The sequence below is a fragment of the Spermophilus citellus genome (assembly GCF_964194105.1).
Source record: "Spermophilus citellus genome assembly, chromosome: 10".
Lineage (NCBI taxonomy): Eukaryota > Metazoa > Chordata > Mammalia > Rodentia > Sciuridae > Spermophilus > Spermophilus citellus.
The window spans coordinates 84,111,696-84,129,268 of NC_138197.1; the positions used below are offsets into that span (position 1 = coordinate 84,111,696).

At 36.5% G+C, this 17,573-nt stretch overlaps 1 protein-coding gene across 2 annotated transcripts in view; it reads left to right on the forward strand.

Annotated features, from left to right (window-relative positions):
• SRGAP1 (SLIT-ROBO Rho GTPase activating protein 1) overlaps nt 1-17,573 on the forward strand; it is a 294,904-nt gene that overhangs the window by 155,941 nt on the left and 121,390 nt on the right. The gene's annotated exons all lie outside the window — the stretch shown is intronic.

Sequence of the window (17,573 nt, forward strand, 5' to 3'; positions counted from 1 at the left end):
CCTTAAAAATTTGTTAAAACAATAATAAATTTCATGTCAGTGAGATTGATCATTTTGTCTTACATTATGATACATTTGTACCAATGCTCTAATGTTAATAGTTGAGCTCATAATTACATTGAGAATAGTTGTTTAAAAGGCACCTGGAAACTTATTTTTAACAACAAAAAAACAAAAACAAGAAAAGACCAGAAGTTCAAATTATTTTAAACAGATCTCTGCTTTAATTTTCTTCTGTTTGCTGGTCTGTAACTTTTGATTTTTGTATATAAACAGATTATATAATAAGATACACAATAAAACAATCACCTATTATAAACTAAAGGCTTAAAGAAAAAAAATTGGGTCTGCAGTGTTTAGTGTAAGGAAATGGAAAAACTATATCCAGTAAGTAAATCATTCCCAAATGCCTTTTATTAATGAAGAATTGGCCTATTTTCCAGGTCCAGTTGAAAACTAGACTTTGAATTTCCAGTATTAGGATGATTTAAATGAGAAGAGATGAAATGAGGGACTTCTGAACAAGACAGGAGCTTGTATTTGGGCTCAAACTGCCTTAACTCTCAAATTATCTGTGGAATGATTAATGAGATACAATTTAAAAAAAAGAAAAGGAAGATCCTTTCAACTTCAAGAAGCTCTCTTGACTCCTAAGCTGAAACTCTCTAAAGTTTCCCACCTCACTCAGCGTGAAGTCTACACCCTCCTTCCACAGCTTTGTTTTTCCCAATATCACTTATTCCTTTATATATATTTTACTTAATTATATATTTACTTAATTATTTGCTCACTTTCTGTTACCTCTCAGTTTCAACATAAGTTCCTTAGGGAAGGAACTTATGTTGTTTACTGAAACAATGACTGGCGCATAGTTGGCACATAACTACTTCTTTAATGAATAGCTAGTAAGTAAATATTTCCATCTATATTAGTTTTACCAGAGATGAGTGACATACACATAACAGAAATTTCCGGACAATTCAGCAAGATTCAGTATTGGTGGCCCTAGCAGTAATCCACCTTCAGAGACAAGGGTCAGCTAGAAGGATTGATGAGATCCATCACTGAAATATCCTTTCTGTTTTTGTATGGAGTGGTAGCCCTGGAACACTGGTCAGGAACACTGTAGTTAGCTTTGAGCATCCGTAGGCACTGTCTAACTCACAGTAAGGTTTGCTTGGCACAGACTCTCACATAACTCTCCTAACTGCAAGTTTCTCTTAGGATTATTCAGATCCTTTTTCATCAATTCACTGAGATATTTGAAGACCCTTTCTGCATAAAAACTAATCAGGAACTATCTCTCAAAGTCAAGCTCTACCTCCTATTTGGTTCTTATGACAATACCTTGCATTAGGTACATATTTATAGTTAGCTGGATGTGGCCAGAGAAACAAAGGAGTTGAAAACTGTCCCAGGATGAAACAACATGTGTGAAGAACCAGATGCATTAGAGAACACAGATTTTAAGAGGAAATAGGATGTTCTCATGAGTGATTGAAAGAATGAGAGAGAGAACATGGCAAGAGACATAACTGGAGAAGTAAGAAGGAACAGAGATTAAAGATCACGTTGCACAGTTTGAATCTATCCTAAGAGTAGTAGGAAAGCATTCACAGGTAAATGTGGTGGTGAGATGATCAACTTTTAATGTTCTTGGAGTATACAGAGTACACTGAAAAGTGATATGATTACAGTCTTTAGATACTAATTTTGAAGCTGTTCAGATGAATCCAGATGGTAGAGAGGACGTTTCCCACTGGGTGTGGCAGTAGAGATAGAAGTACATACAGATTTTGAGCAGTGTGTTGGAGACAGAATCTGTAGAGCCTAGTAATTGATTGGCTGGAGTGAGAGAGGAGAAAGGAAGAAGAGGTAGCAAAGGAGACATCTAGGATTTTGTAGCTGTCAGGATGGTAGAATATACCTGGGAGGAGGAGGTTTGGGGCACAGAGACTATGATGGAAAGTGATGGAAGAGAAACTAATATGGTAGTTTGGGATGTGCCTGTGCCTAATGAGGTAAAATTCCCATAAGAAGACTAAAAACTTCAGGAGAGATCAAACCTCGAGAGTTGGGAATCTTTAATATGTGGCTATCAATTAAGTCTTGGAAGTACTTGAGGTAACCAGGGAGAATCTATGGGGTGAGAAGGGAAGAATAAGAAAAGCTCTCAGAGGAACCAGGAATTAAAGGGTAAGAAGAAGAAAAGTATTCTACAAAGTGACAGAGAAGGGGCAACCAAAGAAGTAGGAAGAAACCCAGGAGCGTGAAGCATCTGGGAAGATCAGCCAAGAAATTGTGGCAAGGAAGAATGGTCAGTTTGACAAGGACTGAGTCATGTTCCGTGATTGTAGCCACAAAGGCCATTGAAGACCTTGACTAGAACAATCTAAGCAGAACAGTATAGGTTGAGTAGTCAGAAAAGCCTGAGCAAGAAATTGTGGATAGTATCATCTAGATAGTATCATCTGTAAAGAAGAGAAATAATGAGAAATATTTGAAAGACACAGGATCAAAATAAATTTCTTCATGGTAAATTTTTGGGTTTTGGTGTGTTTTGGAAGGTGAGGTTTTAAGATGTGAGAACAGAACGAATTTAAAATGTTGGAGGGAAGGAATCATAAGAAGGGAGAGCTCCGAGGGCTAGAAGAGAATAGGAATGACTGATTGATCCAAGACTCTATAAAACTGTCAAATAATGGTATCCAAAGGGCAGGCAGAAGGATTAGCGTTTGGCAAGAGACTCTGTTAGGAGAAAAGAAATGAAGAGCTGGTGGTTTTGTAGGTGAAGTAGCAGGGTACTGTGAAATTCTCTGTTCCAGTTTTTTTGTGACATTGGAAGTGATACCATCTGATGAGCAAGAGAGAGTGGACCACGGGGAGCATAAGATTTGCAAAAAGTAGAGAAGATTCTGAACAACCCCTTGGAGAGACTGAGGATCACAAATTTTTTAAATGTAATAGATGAAAAATTTCCCAATTGAGGAAATACAGCAGTCTGAAAATAGATTATGAGTTTCATAAAAACATATTGGAGAAAACACATAAATATATCTCAGTACTTTTGAGCTTCAAGCTTGGAATTCTACAAGCATCAAATAAACATATGCTCTTTCCCGAAAAGAACACAGATTAGGTCTTGTATATAATGTTAAACATCAGAAAGGAATGGACCCAAACCTACAAAAGCAACTGAAGGAAAAGCTTATAATCCTAACCTTCTCTGTACAATGTTATTCATATTTGAAAGCAATTGAATAATCTTAAAAATATACCATAGTATTTTGAATATATACTTGTTATTGTAGATATGTTCAAAATGAACCCCAGTGATCCTCTCTTCCCCCATCTCTTAAGTAGCCCTCATCTACATTGACTTTTGGCTTGGCTATATGTCTTGATGTGGCCAACATGATGATAGTAAATATGAAGCAAGCAGACTTTTTTGAAAATTGCTTGCCTTTTCTTGATGCTTTTGGAACCCTGAGACCACAATATAAACAACTCCTAGTTAGTTTGCTAAATGAGAAGCAAGACTACATAAAAGACAACTGTATGAAACGCAACTGAGGCATCCTAAGTGACAGCTAGCCAACTACTAGACATATTAATGAAGACATCTTACATCATTCATTTGCCATCTGACTCCAGCTGACCACAAATGCAAGAGAGAACACAGCCAAGCTGGCCCAGAACAGAAGAATCCCCCAGCTGACCTGCAGAATAGTGAGCTAAGTCAAATGGTATTTTAAGCCACTAAGTTTTAGGTGCTTTGTTACATAGCGCAAGCTAAACAACACACTAGGTGAAGACCTGTATTTCCCAGAAAGAAATGGAAAATCAAAAGACAAGCACAGATTCTGGGTAAATGGAGTCTGCATAGTTCACTACATCTTTCCCCCTAAGTGCATCTATGAAACCTGAACACAATGTCTGCAATAGCAGTTTGAAAACTCTAAAAATTAAATGGTGGCATGAATTAGGGAAGAAAACCAGATTTTTAAATCCCACAAAATCAGTCGTAAGTTTCCCATTTTTGCACCCCTTCATTATCCTTCAGCCTAGAGGCAAGGCAGCTGGCAACCTGAAAGCAGACATCACACATGAACATAGGCAACTCTTGGAGAAACCTTGCATTGTGACTCAAAAGTGCAGAAAAGGGAGAGTAAATAATATTCCCAATCTTTTTTTTTTTTTTTTTCAATTCTTCATGCTCCAGTCCCCAGACATCTCACAATGGCAATAGCAGTGGCAGTAGTGACAACAGTGGGGGCCCACATGCACCTAAAACTCTCTGAGGAACTTTTCTCCCCAATCAGAGGAGCTGTGGTCCAAGAAGGTGTAGTAAATACCTGTTATTTTGTTTTCTCTCTCCATCTGCTGCCACTTACCTCATAAATTTCTTCATGAGCTGCTGAACTCCCAAGCTGTACATGAACGGGTCAGATCTTAAACAATATACCTACCAAGAACTTTGAGAACTGACCTAAAGGATAGGACTACTGTCTGAGTTCCAGACTGACCAGCGGGTATTGAATATGCAGGAAAGATCTATAAGCCCAGACATTGGACACAGATTGACATTGAAACCACAACCCATAGAAGACTGATCAGATTTTGTGTCCTGAATCCAACTAGATTAATTTCCCGATAAAACAAAAATGCCACATTTTCTATGTGATTTAAACACAACCCTGAGTCTCATAACATAATATTCAAAATATAAGACTACAACCCAAAATTTACTCAAGATTCGAAGAACCAGGAAAGCCTCAACTCGATGGAAAAACAATAAACAGATACAAATTGTGAATCTATATAAATATTTCAATTATTTAATAAAGATTTTTAAAGCATCCGTAATAAAAATGTTCCAAGAAGTAAGAGCAAACACGTTTGAAACAAAGGAAAAGAAAGTGTCAGCAAAGAAAATAGAGGCTATAAAGAGGAACAAAATGGAAATGTTTGAACTGAAAAATACAATAACTGAACATTTAAAAACTCAATAGATGGGCTCAGTAGCAGAATAAAACTAACAGAGGGAAGAAATCAGTGAACTTGAAGGTAGGTTAACAAAAGATTATCCAATCTGAACAACAGAAAGGAAAAAAAGACTAAAAGAAAAGAATGGACAGAGCTGGGGACGTTTAGGATAATACCAGAAAAATCTAACATTTGTGTTATATCAGTTTTTCTGAAGGAGAGGAAAAAGACTGTGGTTCAGGAAAAAATATTTGAGGGCCGGGGTTGTGGCTCAGTGGTAGAGCACTCACCTTGCACATGAAAGACCCTGGGTTCGATCCTCAGCACCACATACAAATAAACAAAATAAAGATATTGTGTCCATGCATAACTAAAAAAAATTTTTAAAAAATTTGAAAAATGATTGCAAGAAATCTTGCCAAATTCAGCAAATGACATGAAGTAAATGGAGACTGGAGCATGAGGAATTGAAAAAAAAGATTGGGAATATTCTTTACTCTCCTTTTTCTGCTCTTTGAGTCACAATGCAAGGCTTCATGTCATTTGAAGTGAGACACTTCAAAAAGCTCATCAAAATCAAACTAGATAAACTCAACAAAGTTCACACTCAGATACATTATAATTGAATTGAAAACTAAAGATAAAAAAAATTATTGAAAGCACCCAGTGAAAAATAATACATTATTTATGGGGGAGCATCAATTTAAATGGCTGTGGAGTTCTTTACCCATTAAATGCTACCACCACCTTACAGTTGTCACAACCCAAAATGTCTGCAGACATTGCCGCATGTTTTCTGCGGGCAGAATTGACCCCAGTTAAGAAATGCCGATCTAAATTAATCAATTCCCCCATCCTCCCAAACAGATTTCTTTAAAAGAAATGTTCCCTTTTGGTTTGTTTTTCACTCATAGAGTTTATAAATTTCATGCATATGGTAGGTCAAACTTAACTTAGTCTTTCACTACCTATAAAAAAGGAATAAGAAATATTACTCATTACCAGATTTATTCAGGTTCAGTTATTAATAAAAGATCAGCTCTTAATCAAGTTCATTTCCAAAGAGCCATAGACACACTGAATCCTTACCCATTCTTCTCATCCAAGAAGGAATTTGCGGTTGTAAGAAGAGAACTAATGAGGACAGAACATTTCTAACATATGTCGAGGTGTCTGCAGTTGGGATCAACAACTTCTAGAGAGACCTAAGAACAGTATTCTGGTTGTCAGCCAAGGTTTCTCACCATTTGGAGACTGTTTTAATTCTGCATCGTAGGATTCTAAAAGATTTCCAGCAGCTGCAAGAAATGCCAAATTGGGGGAGATTGCACATATAGCAAATATTTGAATTAAGGAACACTTGTGATACCTTGGATTATAACAACCCAAAATATGCATTTACAGAACAGATACTGTATATCACTGTCAGATTTATTTTAGTTCCTTTTCAATTTCAAAGAAAAAATTTTTATTATTAGAAAAGCAGTTAAATAGAAATAAGAAAATTTACCAACTAATTATGTGGTCAGAGCAACCTAGAAACCTATAAAAATAAAATATTTTGACACTGGATATAAGAACTATTTAAATTGAAAAAACAGTAATGGTCAATAAGTACTAGAAAAGAAATACATGTAGCATTTTTACTTTTTAAACTTTAATTATTTTAAGTGAGCACAGAGAACCACAATTGGCTAGTGCAGTAGCTTGGCTAGAGTAAACATGTACTTTTTATCTCTTCAGCTTTAAAGATGGAGATTGCAGAGGTCTACTAAAATAATAATTTTTATTATTCAGCAAGTTCTAATCATTATGCTGAACCATGACAAATCCACTGTAACCTCTCTGTGGGTTTAGACTGACTCCACAGAACAGAGCCATTGCAGGTAACAGCAAGTCACCACAAAGCATGTGTTGCCTCCTAATCCTCCCAAGATCTTAGCCTTTTATCCTGGAAGATAAAGAAAATATACTTCAATACCAGTGAGCAGTTATCTGGGAGACAAGGAGAAGCCATTCTGATTTCTTTATTCTTTTTTTTTTTTTTTTTTTTCTAAAATGAAGCTTAACTTCACTGAAATCAGCTTTCTTTTCCCAAACAGAGCAGACATTCTATTTCTCAATTCATTCAATAAACCTTTGTTGATACCTTTTTGTGATAGGCACAGTGGCATGTAGGTGCTAAGTACATAAAGGTAAGATGCAAATTTTCAATTCATACCCGACAGGAGCTTAGAATGTAATAAGGGAAGGAAGTGTAGACATAAAAATCACCATCTAAACTGGTAACTGCTCTTACAAAGATAGAACATAAGATCACAGAGGACTAAGTGAGACCTTCTCTGCCAAGGAAAAGGAGAATGTCTGCACAGAGGGACATTCAATCAAGCTCTTCAATTTGAAGTTTTATAGAGGAATTGGGGGAAGTAAATTCTTCTGTACAGAGACCAGCACAAGGACAAGGTCCTGGATTTCTGATCTAGAGAGGCAGGCTGTGGGAAGGTGCAAGAATTTCTGATCTCAATTTGAGGAATTGGTATATGTTGTCACCTAAGCAACTGAGAATGCTGGGAGAAATGTTTAAGAAGAGATAGAACACATTCAGCTTTGTTTTTTGAAAGCATTGTTAAGAATCCATTGGAATGGGAAGGAACTTGTCTTGGGAACCTCGTAAGGAGGCTGTAGGATTAGTAATCTGCATGGTAATGTTGACTGTGTCATGTGAATTATGGCTAAAGCATAGTTCCATGCTTGGAATGACACTGTCTTCAGAAAGTTCTCATCCATGTAGATTAAGAATGAACTGAATGGATTCCTACCTGTAACTTAAATCCAGAATATTGCTATTCAGTCCATCCAAATAAAATTTTCTTAAGACTTGAACTCCATTAGCTGATGGCTCTCTGACCTATTGAGGGGTGGGGATCTAACCATGATTCCAAGATTCTCAGGTTTACAGTAATTACAGAGATATGGGTTTGCAAAGACTCTGCAGAGCAGGGCCATTTTTCTTGGTGAAAAGTGACTACAAGTCACTAAGAAGTATTTGTTGCCCCCTAGTCCTCCCAAGACCTAGCCTCCACCCCTGGAAGTATAAGGAAGAGGGAATACCACTAGCTACAAACCAATAAACAGTTACCTGGGAGACAAGGAGAAGTCATTGTGATTTCTTTGAGCTGTGTCATAGTAGGAATAGTTAAAGACATTAGGAATATATAGTACAGAGAAAGTGAAGACATTAGGAATATATAGTACAGAGAAAGTGAAGTCCTAGCTCTTCAAACATTTGTAGTCCTGTCCTATAGGAGATGGCACAGGCACACTAACTCTATAAGGGTATGGGTGTGAAGAACAGTTGGTAGAACTTAAACAGAGACAGGTGTTTACTTTATCCTAAGACAGATCTCCTAACAGCTCTGCATTCTGTAGTCAGCAAGTGCTTGACTTGAAGAATGTGCTTCATTGTGGTTCTGAGATAGTCTCTGAAATGGACTTTATCCTCCTTAATATAGTATCACAAATGCAGCTAAGTATTTCAGAATGCAAGTTTTGACTTAGAATTGACTAAGACATTCCAATTCAAAAGCTGATAAACACTATTTTACAGTATTTAGAAAAACAGAAAGTGACTTAACAAGATAAACCAAACATGATACTGAACTGATAATAACATCATAATACCAGAAAGGACTAACATTTATGGGACACTTTGTGTGTTCCATGCACCCTGTTAAGCACATAACAGTGGGTACCATGTTTAATCCTCATAACTGACCTGTGGAGTACATACTGTGATCCTCTCCATTTTACAGATGAGGAAATAGTTTAGGGAAGTTAGATATTTAATCTGACCCTGGGCCTATCTTGAAGACCCGGGGGTTTTTTGCCTTTCAAATGAACAAATATGCACATGCAAATTTCATGTGTATTTCCCCATGAGCCACAAGGGTTTTTGTTTTTAGTCTTTAGTTGTTTTAACTTTTCTGGTTAAAAGCCAAGTTCTTGGTGAAAAGAATTACTTACTCTTTAGGGATTTCTTTTTCTGTTTCTTACCTATTTTTCCTTATTATATTCATCGTTAGTTTGGTAGATTGATAAATTAACTATAATTCTGAGATGGTGCTTTTAGGCTAAATATCAACCTTTGAAGGAAGTTTCTGACACTGGTTAAATTCTTAAAGATGAATTCATTTGTAAAGAAGAAACAGAGTTTCATTCCGGAGTTATATGTTTTGATTTGTTTAAATTGTTTGAATAAGAATAATCCATATTTGGGGTGAAAATGGGAGTTCAAAACACAATTTGAGTCAAATGTATGAAAGATGATATATCATGAGCTATGTAATGCTTTAAATAATCAATAAAAAAAAGATATCTGCACTCAAAAAAAAAAAAAAAGAATAATCCAAATAGGATTGAAATTGCTTTGTTCACATCTTCTGCTAGATTGTGAATCCAGTTTTCTATGTTTGTTTGGCATTTGGAAGGCCCTCAGGAAGACTTGGTAGGAGAGGAAAAATGCATGAATGAGTATGTGAATGAATGAATTTATCTCAATATCTCAAAGAATCTCCACCTTTTCCTTATTAATTCAAGAGATGACGTTTAAAGGAACAAATCTACTTATTGATTTATTTTTGTAGATCGTCTGCTACAGTGCTAAATAAGACCAAGGTCATGGGCTTCCTACACATGTGGTACAGTTTGCTTCACCATGGACTATACTCATAACCCCAGCTAACTGTGCCATAGATGTGAGTCCTTGGTCCCCTGGGGAGCACTGTGACAGGATCTGTGCACAATCACAGCTGCTTTAGGAGAGAAAGCCAATTGGCTTTACTGATAATGTAGTAAACTCAGGTTGATGTTTTAAAGAAAACATTACAGAAACTATAAGAAATTTCTAAGAAAGCAGAGCTACAAAGTTTTATAAAGTTCAATGTAGTGAAAAATGATCTGAAAATAATATTTTTGATTTTCTTAGTCAATTATATTATAACTCATTTTGATTTTAATTGAGTCAGTTTATTTACGTCAGCCACTGAGAGTTTACACTTAATTCTTAATTTGGTGGCACTGAGAAGGTATTTCCAATTTATCGCCATTTTGAATAAGTAACCCTAGCTTGAAAAATTGTGTTTCTTGAAGAGTTGAGAAAAATGAAAATAGGATTTTAAATTTCAGTCTCAAGTCCTGATCTGTCTGTTCAAGTCCTGTTTGTACCTGGGAGTCACAAGTGACTTTGAGTTAGGTGGCAACATTCACGTTGCCACTCACGGACTGAACACTACACCTGTACACGAGACTTTTCCCCTCCATGTGCTGTAGGCCACATTTGCCTACCAGTGACATTAACAAGTGTTCTAGGAGATGCCCCACATATTTTCCTTTAGAATTAAATTTTGTCTGATTTCAAAAATGAAGTTCTAGTTCCCTTGTGTCTAAGACTCTAACTTTTCCACATTTTCTAGTTGCACGGCATAATATCTAAAGGTCTCTTACTCTGGTAAAGATCTCATGATGGATGGCTCCCACCTGGGGATAGAGTAGATTGTAAGGCTCATTGTATGATCTAATATTTAGTTTTAATTTCAGTAATTATAAAATTATGTCCCTGGATAGAAGGAAAATGTGCAGAGACACAGTATATATTATCCAGAAACTTGGCTCAGATCATTAAACCCAACCCAGATTTCACCATTAGGCATTTTGGAAGAAACTGTTGCCTCTGTCTTCAGAGTTTACTTGAATTAAAGGAATCTATTATTATAAAGACACATGAACATGAGCTTTGGAAACTTTTAAAGTACATACACAGTGGAGGTATGGCTTGACTCCTTCAACCAGAATTTACATCCAAAACCAACTGACCATAAGACACTAAAATCATTTGAAATGCAGTCATTAAATATTTAATCTGGTTTTCCTCTTTCTCTCTCACCTCTACTCTGACTCAGCATAAAGTTAAGATTCCTTGACTGGTAATCACAATAGATTTACTTTAAAAATATCTCTTCGAGCCTCTGGGATTGGTCATTTAACCCAACATAGATCACTTGATTGATTGTGCAACGTACTCACATGTGGTTGTATTATGCTCTTTGTTTTGCCCTCTCTCCTCTTTCTGGAAGGTTCCAGGGAGCAAACCAGCCGGCCTCTATTAACCAGTCTGGCCAGGACCCACCCAGAGTAGCACTTACTCTAGCACTCCTTATAGAAAGCTGGCAGCTGCCATGGTTGGAGCTTGTCCCCCAAGGGTCATGTGTTGGAGGCTTGGTCCCAGTGTGGAGAAGGGAGAGGAGGTGGGACCTTTAAGGGGCGGGGCCTACTTGGAAGGTCTTGGGGAAGCTGATCTCAGAAGGGATTAGTATAGCTCTCCTAGGATCCCTGAGCTCTTGCAAAATCAAGTTGTTACAAGAGCAAGTCCAACCCCTGAATCACTGTCTAGATTCTTTTTATTTAACTATGTGATCTCTTTCTACACGTGCACTGCTGACAACATGATGCCAACCATCATGAGATCTTTATCAGACCTGAGCCAGTACTGATGTCATGCCCTCTTGAACCTCCAGAACTGAACCTCTGATCTTTATAAAAGTTGCTCAACCTCAGGTAACAACAGCCTGTAGCAACAAAACATGGGCTAATACAACCTGTCTGGCTCCTATGTGAAATGGTGAACTCTATAGGACACAGACTTGAATCAGCCTGGGTCTCATTCATTCCACAAACATATGCGGTGCCCACCATGTGCCAAGCACCAGAGCAGTCCCTGGGAATACAAAGAGGATTAGGATGTGATCCCTGCTCTCAAAGAAATGCTCTATGAGGAGAAAAAGAAATGTGATAATCAAAATAATAATATTTTGTGTTAAGTATTTAGTCAGGACCTTTCCAGTAAAACCCTGTGACATAAAAACTATTAAGCATTTCTTTTTTACCAATGAGAAAACTGAGGCCTCACAAAGCTATTTAACTTGTACACCGAGTGTAAGAAGATAGTTTGAACACAGGCAGTTCAATTTTAGTGTTTGAATTCTTAATCACTAAATTATACAGCCTAGGGGTGATGATAAATAAATGTATTATAAAAATCACAATACAGGGAGTATCTGTTTTTTCTCTGGGTGACAAGGCAAACTTACAAAAGAGTTCTCACAGGGTAGCATGTAGGATTATATCAGGTACAAGGAAGGAAAGTGAGTCCAGCAGAGGAGAGAGGGATGTCAAAGCTGGACCTGGGAGTTAGCAGTTGGTGAGCAGGCTGGAGGGCAGGGTCTGAGATTTGTACAATGTGAAGAAGATGAGTTATTCATGGGTAGTTATGGGAGAATTAAAAAATTGGAGCTCAATCCTAAAAAAATATAGTAAGCCTTTAAAGGATTTTAATCAAATTAAGTATAATTGGATTTTTAAAAATTATAGTGACATACAGAAAAATGGATCAGTAAGGTAGACAAGAGATAGGATTTTTTACTTCTTCAAGGAAAAGTATCTAGTTTAGTCTTGGATAAACCTCAGATTTCTGACTTAATAACATTGTGCTTCTAGAAGCCATATTAACTCATAATAAACCTCCTAAAAATAATTTTCCAACATATGTCAAGGAGCTACAAATGTTTTTTGTTATTGTTTTTTGATTTTTTGGCAGTGCTAGGGGGTGAACCAAGACCTTATGAATGCTAGGCAAAGGCTCTATTACTGAGCTACACCTTAGCCAAAAATATTCATACGTTTATCCTCACAGTTTCACATAATGGAAATGATTTAAGCAAATAGCACAAACTATAAGATATGTCTTTAGACCAGTATTCATGATGGCAGTGCAGACTGCTTAAAGCATATTGAATTGCAGTACCACGCTACCTGCTGGCTAGAACAGGTTTGCTGTCCCCCACTTTCTTGTATTCACCATCCTAGACCAAAGATGAAAAATGGTTGACTTCACCCAGCTAATGGAAATGAAATATTCATGGCTTTGCCTCCTGTGCAATGACTATTCTCTCAAAAATGATATTTATGAGCACTGCAACTATACTTTAAAGAATGACAAGAAAGATTTTGCCAACCCAGAATGATTGCACATACTTTGGCAAAGTAGAAAGTGCCAAGAAATACCTTTGAACAGATGATAAAGTGGAATGTGTACCAAGAGCCCACTTTCATGACTTGAAAATATTGTTCCATTTCTTACTATTGACCTTTTGTATTCATTGAATGGTCCAAATTTCTCTTCTTTTTTGTCATATATTAATAAAAATATATATTTTTTAAAAAAATTTAGAAACAGGGTCTCACTGAGTTGCTTAGGGCCTCACTAAGTTGCTGAATCTGGCTTTGAACTCCTGCCTCAGCCCCCCAAACCCTGGGATTACAATTGATATTCTTTATTCTTGTTTCATGTTTTCAATAGAAATTTAAAATAATAGTTCTTTGGTATTTTGTTGTAAATTTTGACTGTTATGATTTGTAATATTTATTCAGTATTTCATATTATAAATCTACAAAAGTGATTGCATGTATGAGAAATTTGTATTTAAGTACTATTAAATGAGAATATAAAATAAAGAATTTGGGGGTGGGATTGTGGCTCAGTGGCAGAGCGCTCACCTAGCATGTGCGAGCCCAGGGTTTGATCCTCAGCACCACATAAAAATAAATAAATGAAATAAAGGTATTGTGTCCAACTACAACCGAAAAATAAATATTTAAAAAATAATAAAAATAAAATAATTTATAGCCTAAAAATGGTGAAATTTAATGATTAAATTATTGACTGATCAAAAATAGTGAAAACAATAATATGAATAGTTTTGTGAATCAAATTGTAGTTGCCTGAAAATTGTATGAGTTCATCAAAAAATTTATGGTAATTTGAAAAAGGAGAATACAAAAATATATTTGGTTATAATGGAATGATTAGAGTTGAGACCTATGCTTAGATAAGCTAACTTGAAGGAAATACATCAAGTCACAATGATGGTCATTTTGTCCTTTCTCAGTTTTTCTAGTATTCTTCAATATATTTCATATATTTTCATAATTGAAAAAAGATAAAAACTTTAGAGCTCTTAATTTTGAATTTACATTTGAGATATCTGAAACATCAGTATGGCAATAAATAGTAAATAATTGGAAATAGGTCTGGAATTTCATCTCAGGCTTATATGCTGGAGATATAATGTTACTAAATTAAAGTTAACCATTTTCTTTCCCCTTGGGTCAGAATCCCAGTGAAACATATTAGAAGTTTTACCATACTTTCAACTTCTGTCTCATGTTAATAGAGAGGTGAAACCTCTTCTCTTTTCCAACTCTATCCCTGAAGCAATCAAAAGACCCTCTTTTCTTTCTCTGTATAAAAGTAATTTTAATCAGCTAATCTCAAATAACATAGAAAATACTTTATTTCAAACATATTATTTCATAATTTTTTTTCTCTTATACAAAAGGAACATTCATTGCTTCCTTCAGATCAGTATCATTTTTCTGCCATGGCAGTTTTATTTAAGGGTCAAGGGTCTACTCACACTCTTTTCCAATTTTGGATGAAATAGAATCCAGAGGCATGTGCACCCTCTTACATTTTGATGGACTTTGACAATCCAGGTATTTTGTAGTTAGATTTCAGTTCATTAATTTGGTACAACTGTATCCTAAGCGCTATAGTTACTGTGTTTTGACTTAAAGATTGCTTCTTTTGAGGTCCAGAATATTCTTTAAAATGCTTATTCTCTCATTGCTACTATAATAAATTGGAGACATATCTAAACTGGGGTAGGGTACATGCTGTGGTCCCTTTACTATTCCCATGTCATGAGAATACAGCCCTGCCCCTAGCATTCAGTGATCACAAGGATGTGTGAATTCATGTTTCACATAAACAAGTCCTTCTGAGACCTCAGTCCAGTTTTTAACAATCTTTACAGACCACAGGAGTGGTGGTGGGAAGAAGATGGTTAATGGGTAGAAACTGAGTTCTGTGGCAGGAGGGTATCAAGGTTTTCCCTACTGAAAAAACTCCCCACCAACTTTTCACAAAATCTAAAACTCTCACCAGAGCTCCTGAAGGGCCTCTTTCATAAATTGCATGTACCATGTTGGCTTGAGGAATCATCCATTTCCTAATGTGTTTCATTAATTTCTTCTTTACCACTCGTAATAGAATCCCCAAGCAAACAGAACATAGGAAGGTAAGTTTAGTATATATACCTGGTACAGGAGTAGAGACATAAGAAAAGCCTAAAAGTGGAGCACAATATTTGGGGGCCCTTCAAAGTTAGGGGGCACCTGGAAGAATCTAAAGGCCTAGGGCAGTTCTACCAAGCACCTCTTGCAGAGAATTCAATGGATAAATGTCCTATGAGACCAAAACAAGGGAAAGTATGATGTGGGCATTGCAAACTGGGGAAAAATTAAATAATTATAATATTTATGGAGTGTCTATGCATGTTAGGTTCCATATTAAGTGCTATGTATATTTTGTCCCATTAATGCTTATAACAACCCTCTGAGGTAGGTGCAATGGCTGTATTTATTTTACAGATCAGGAAACTGAGATATACAGGTATCCAGAGTCCTTACTTTTAGGCATTATGCTATAGTGCCTTCAGACAAACAATATATTTCAGGGGACAGGTGAAAGAAAAATATAAGCGTATGCTTGGAAGAGTGTAGTCTTTCTCTGATGCTAGATTTCTTCTACCTCACTACCCCGCAGTCATATAAAACGTGGAACATACAAAGAACTATCTTGCTTATTCTGTTTGGCCCACGGTAGTCTGGAGGATACTTGTGACCACAAATCAAAGTCTTTAATCTGACCCTAAATATTCTTGGTTTGAGGTTAATTGAACTCAAGGGATTTTTGTTGTTGTCGTTATGTTCTGAAATCTTAGCCAAGAAATATTTTCTTTTCGGACCTGCTACCTGAAACGTAGATAACTGAGCACAGTTACTTGGCCTTTGATCCCATTAGAGAGTTCTAAATTGGTGGCCCAGATCCTTGCATGAAATCTGATATTAAAATAACACCAAGCTGCAATCATAGGAGATTGTAGTGTAATGCGTACGTTCAGGATAACCAAGACTTGGGGAAAATAAAATGAGTTTCAGCTGGCTTCATTTGCCCACTTGTGACTCTCCTTTCACTCTGGAGTGACTCCTAGCCCACAGCCTCACATATCAGGGACCCAGCAAAACATAAAACTCCTCTTATGACCAATTGAGGGATTTTAGAAGCTGTCAAAGCTTAGAAAACAGCAGCACTGTCTTCAGGATCCCGAAGAAAACCCAGTGACAAATGCTGCCAGTAAATTTGAATTTCTCTTTCCTGGTGTCATCTTCTCTCAGTATTTTATCTTCCATGAATCTCCAATTCATCATGTTTGGCTTTTTACTGAGTCCTGACCCAAAATATGTTTGTAGGTGGATTCAATTTCCTTTGAATCCCAACATTTTTTAAAGGGTGGTCTATGGCCTTTCCTCTCTGTCCTTTCAGTGGTGACCAGCAGACCACTTAAGCAAATAGAGTAACTATTTCAGCTATTTCAGGCATACAGTATTTCAGCTTGTTCTTAGATTCATTTAACAAGTATTTGTTTGAAGCTTCTTATGGGCAGCAAGGTCAGAGCTAGGTGAGACCAAGAGCTACCTGAACTTCTATGTCCTAGATGCTCACTCACTAAGGCAGAATGGATAAAGATATGACTCCTACCCTCAAAACTGATGGTCCAGTAGGAGGCACATGAATGAACGTGTAAGATATTCTTGTTACCATCTCACTGCAGATTAATTCTGGTACACAGTTTTTCCATTCTCTGTAGCTGATGACATCGTGAATTCAAAACAGAAAGAAAAAAAAGTTGTTTGAATATGGTTTCCTTTAAACTAACTTACAGATTGTGCTGAAAACAATATTCAAATGCTCTTCTGTCAAACTCTCAGGATGAGCCTAAGGAAGAGTATTTTAAATACTGTTTTTCACTAGCAGGGTAGAAGAATGCAACTCTCTGCTTTTGTGTCTTTTAATAAAAAAAAAAACATTGCAGGATTAAAGTATGTGGATTTTTAAGTGAACTTCATCTTACTACTTTGAAATTGCTTTCTTCAGATTATAGTCAGTCAGATCCGTATTTTGGACAGGAGAGTTAATATCCGCTTTGTTTTCAAACTTAGCTTTTTGAGAATTTCACTGCAAAATTCCTTTGTGATGATACTGAGGAGGGAGAGACTGAATGCTGGAGGTCATCTTTAATGACTTTAGCCCTGTTGCTCAACTTTGAAGCCAGCATGATGCTTCACCCTGCTTGCTTTTTATCTCTCTTGAAAATCTGATATGGATGGGAGGGGAGCCATCCTGACAGTCCACTTGCCACTTGCTTGCTTCTGTCCATCCTGCATTGCTTAGTATTAAGAAGGGCCATTTGGCTGAAGATGTTTATTATACCAGGGACATTCTGGCTTTATCTCTACATATATACACATAATTTTATACATATACATATTTATGTGTGTGTGTGTGTATGTAGAGAGAGAAGTATGTAGATATATATATAGAGAGAAATATGCAGATATATAAATATATT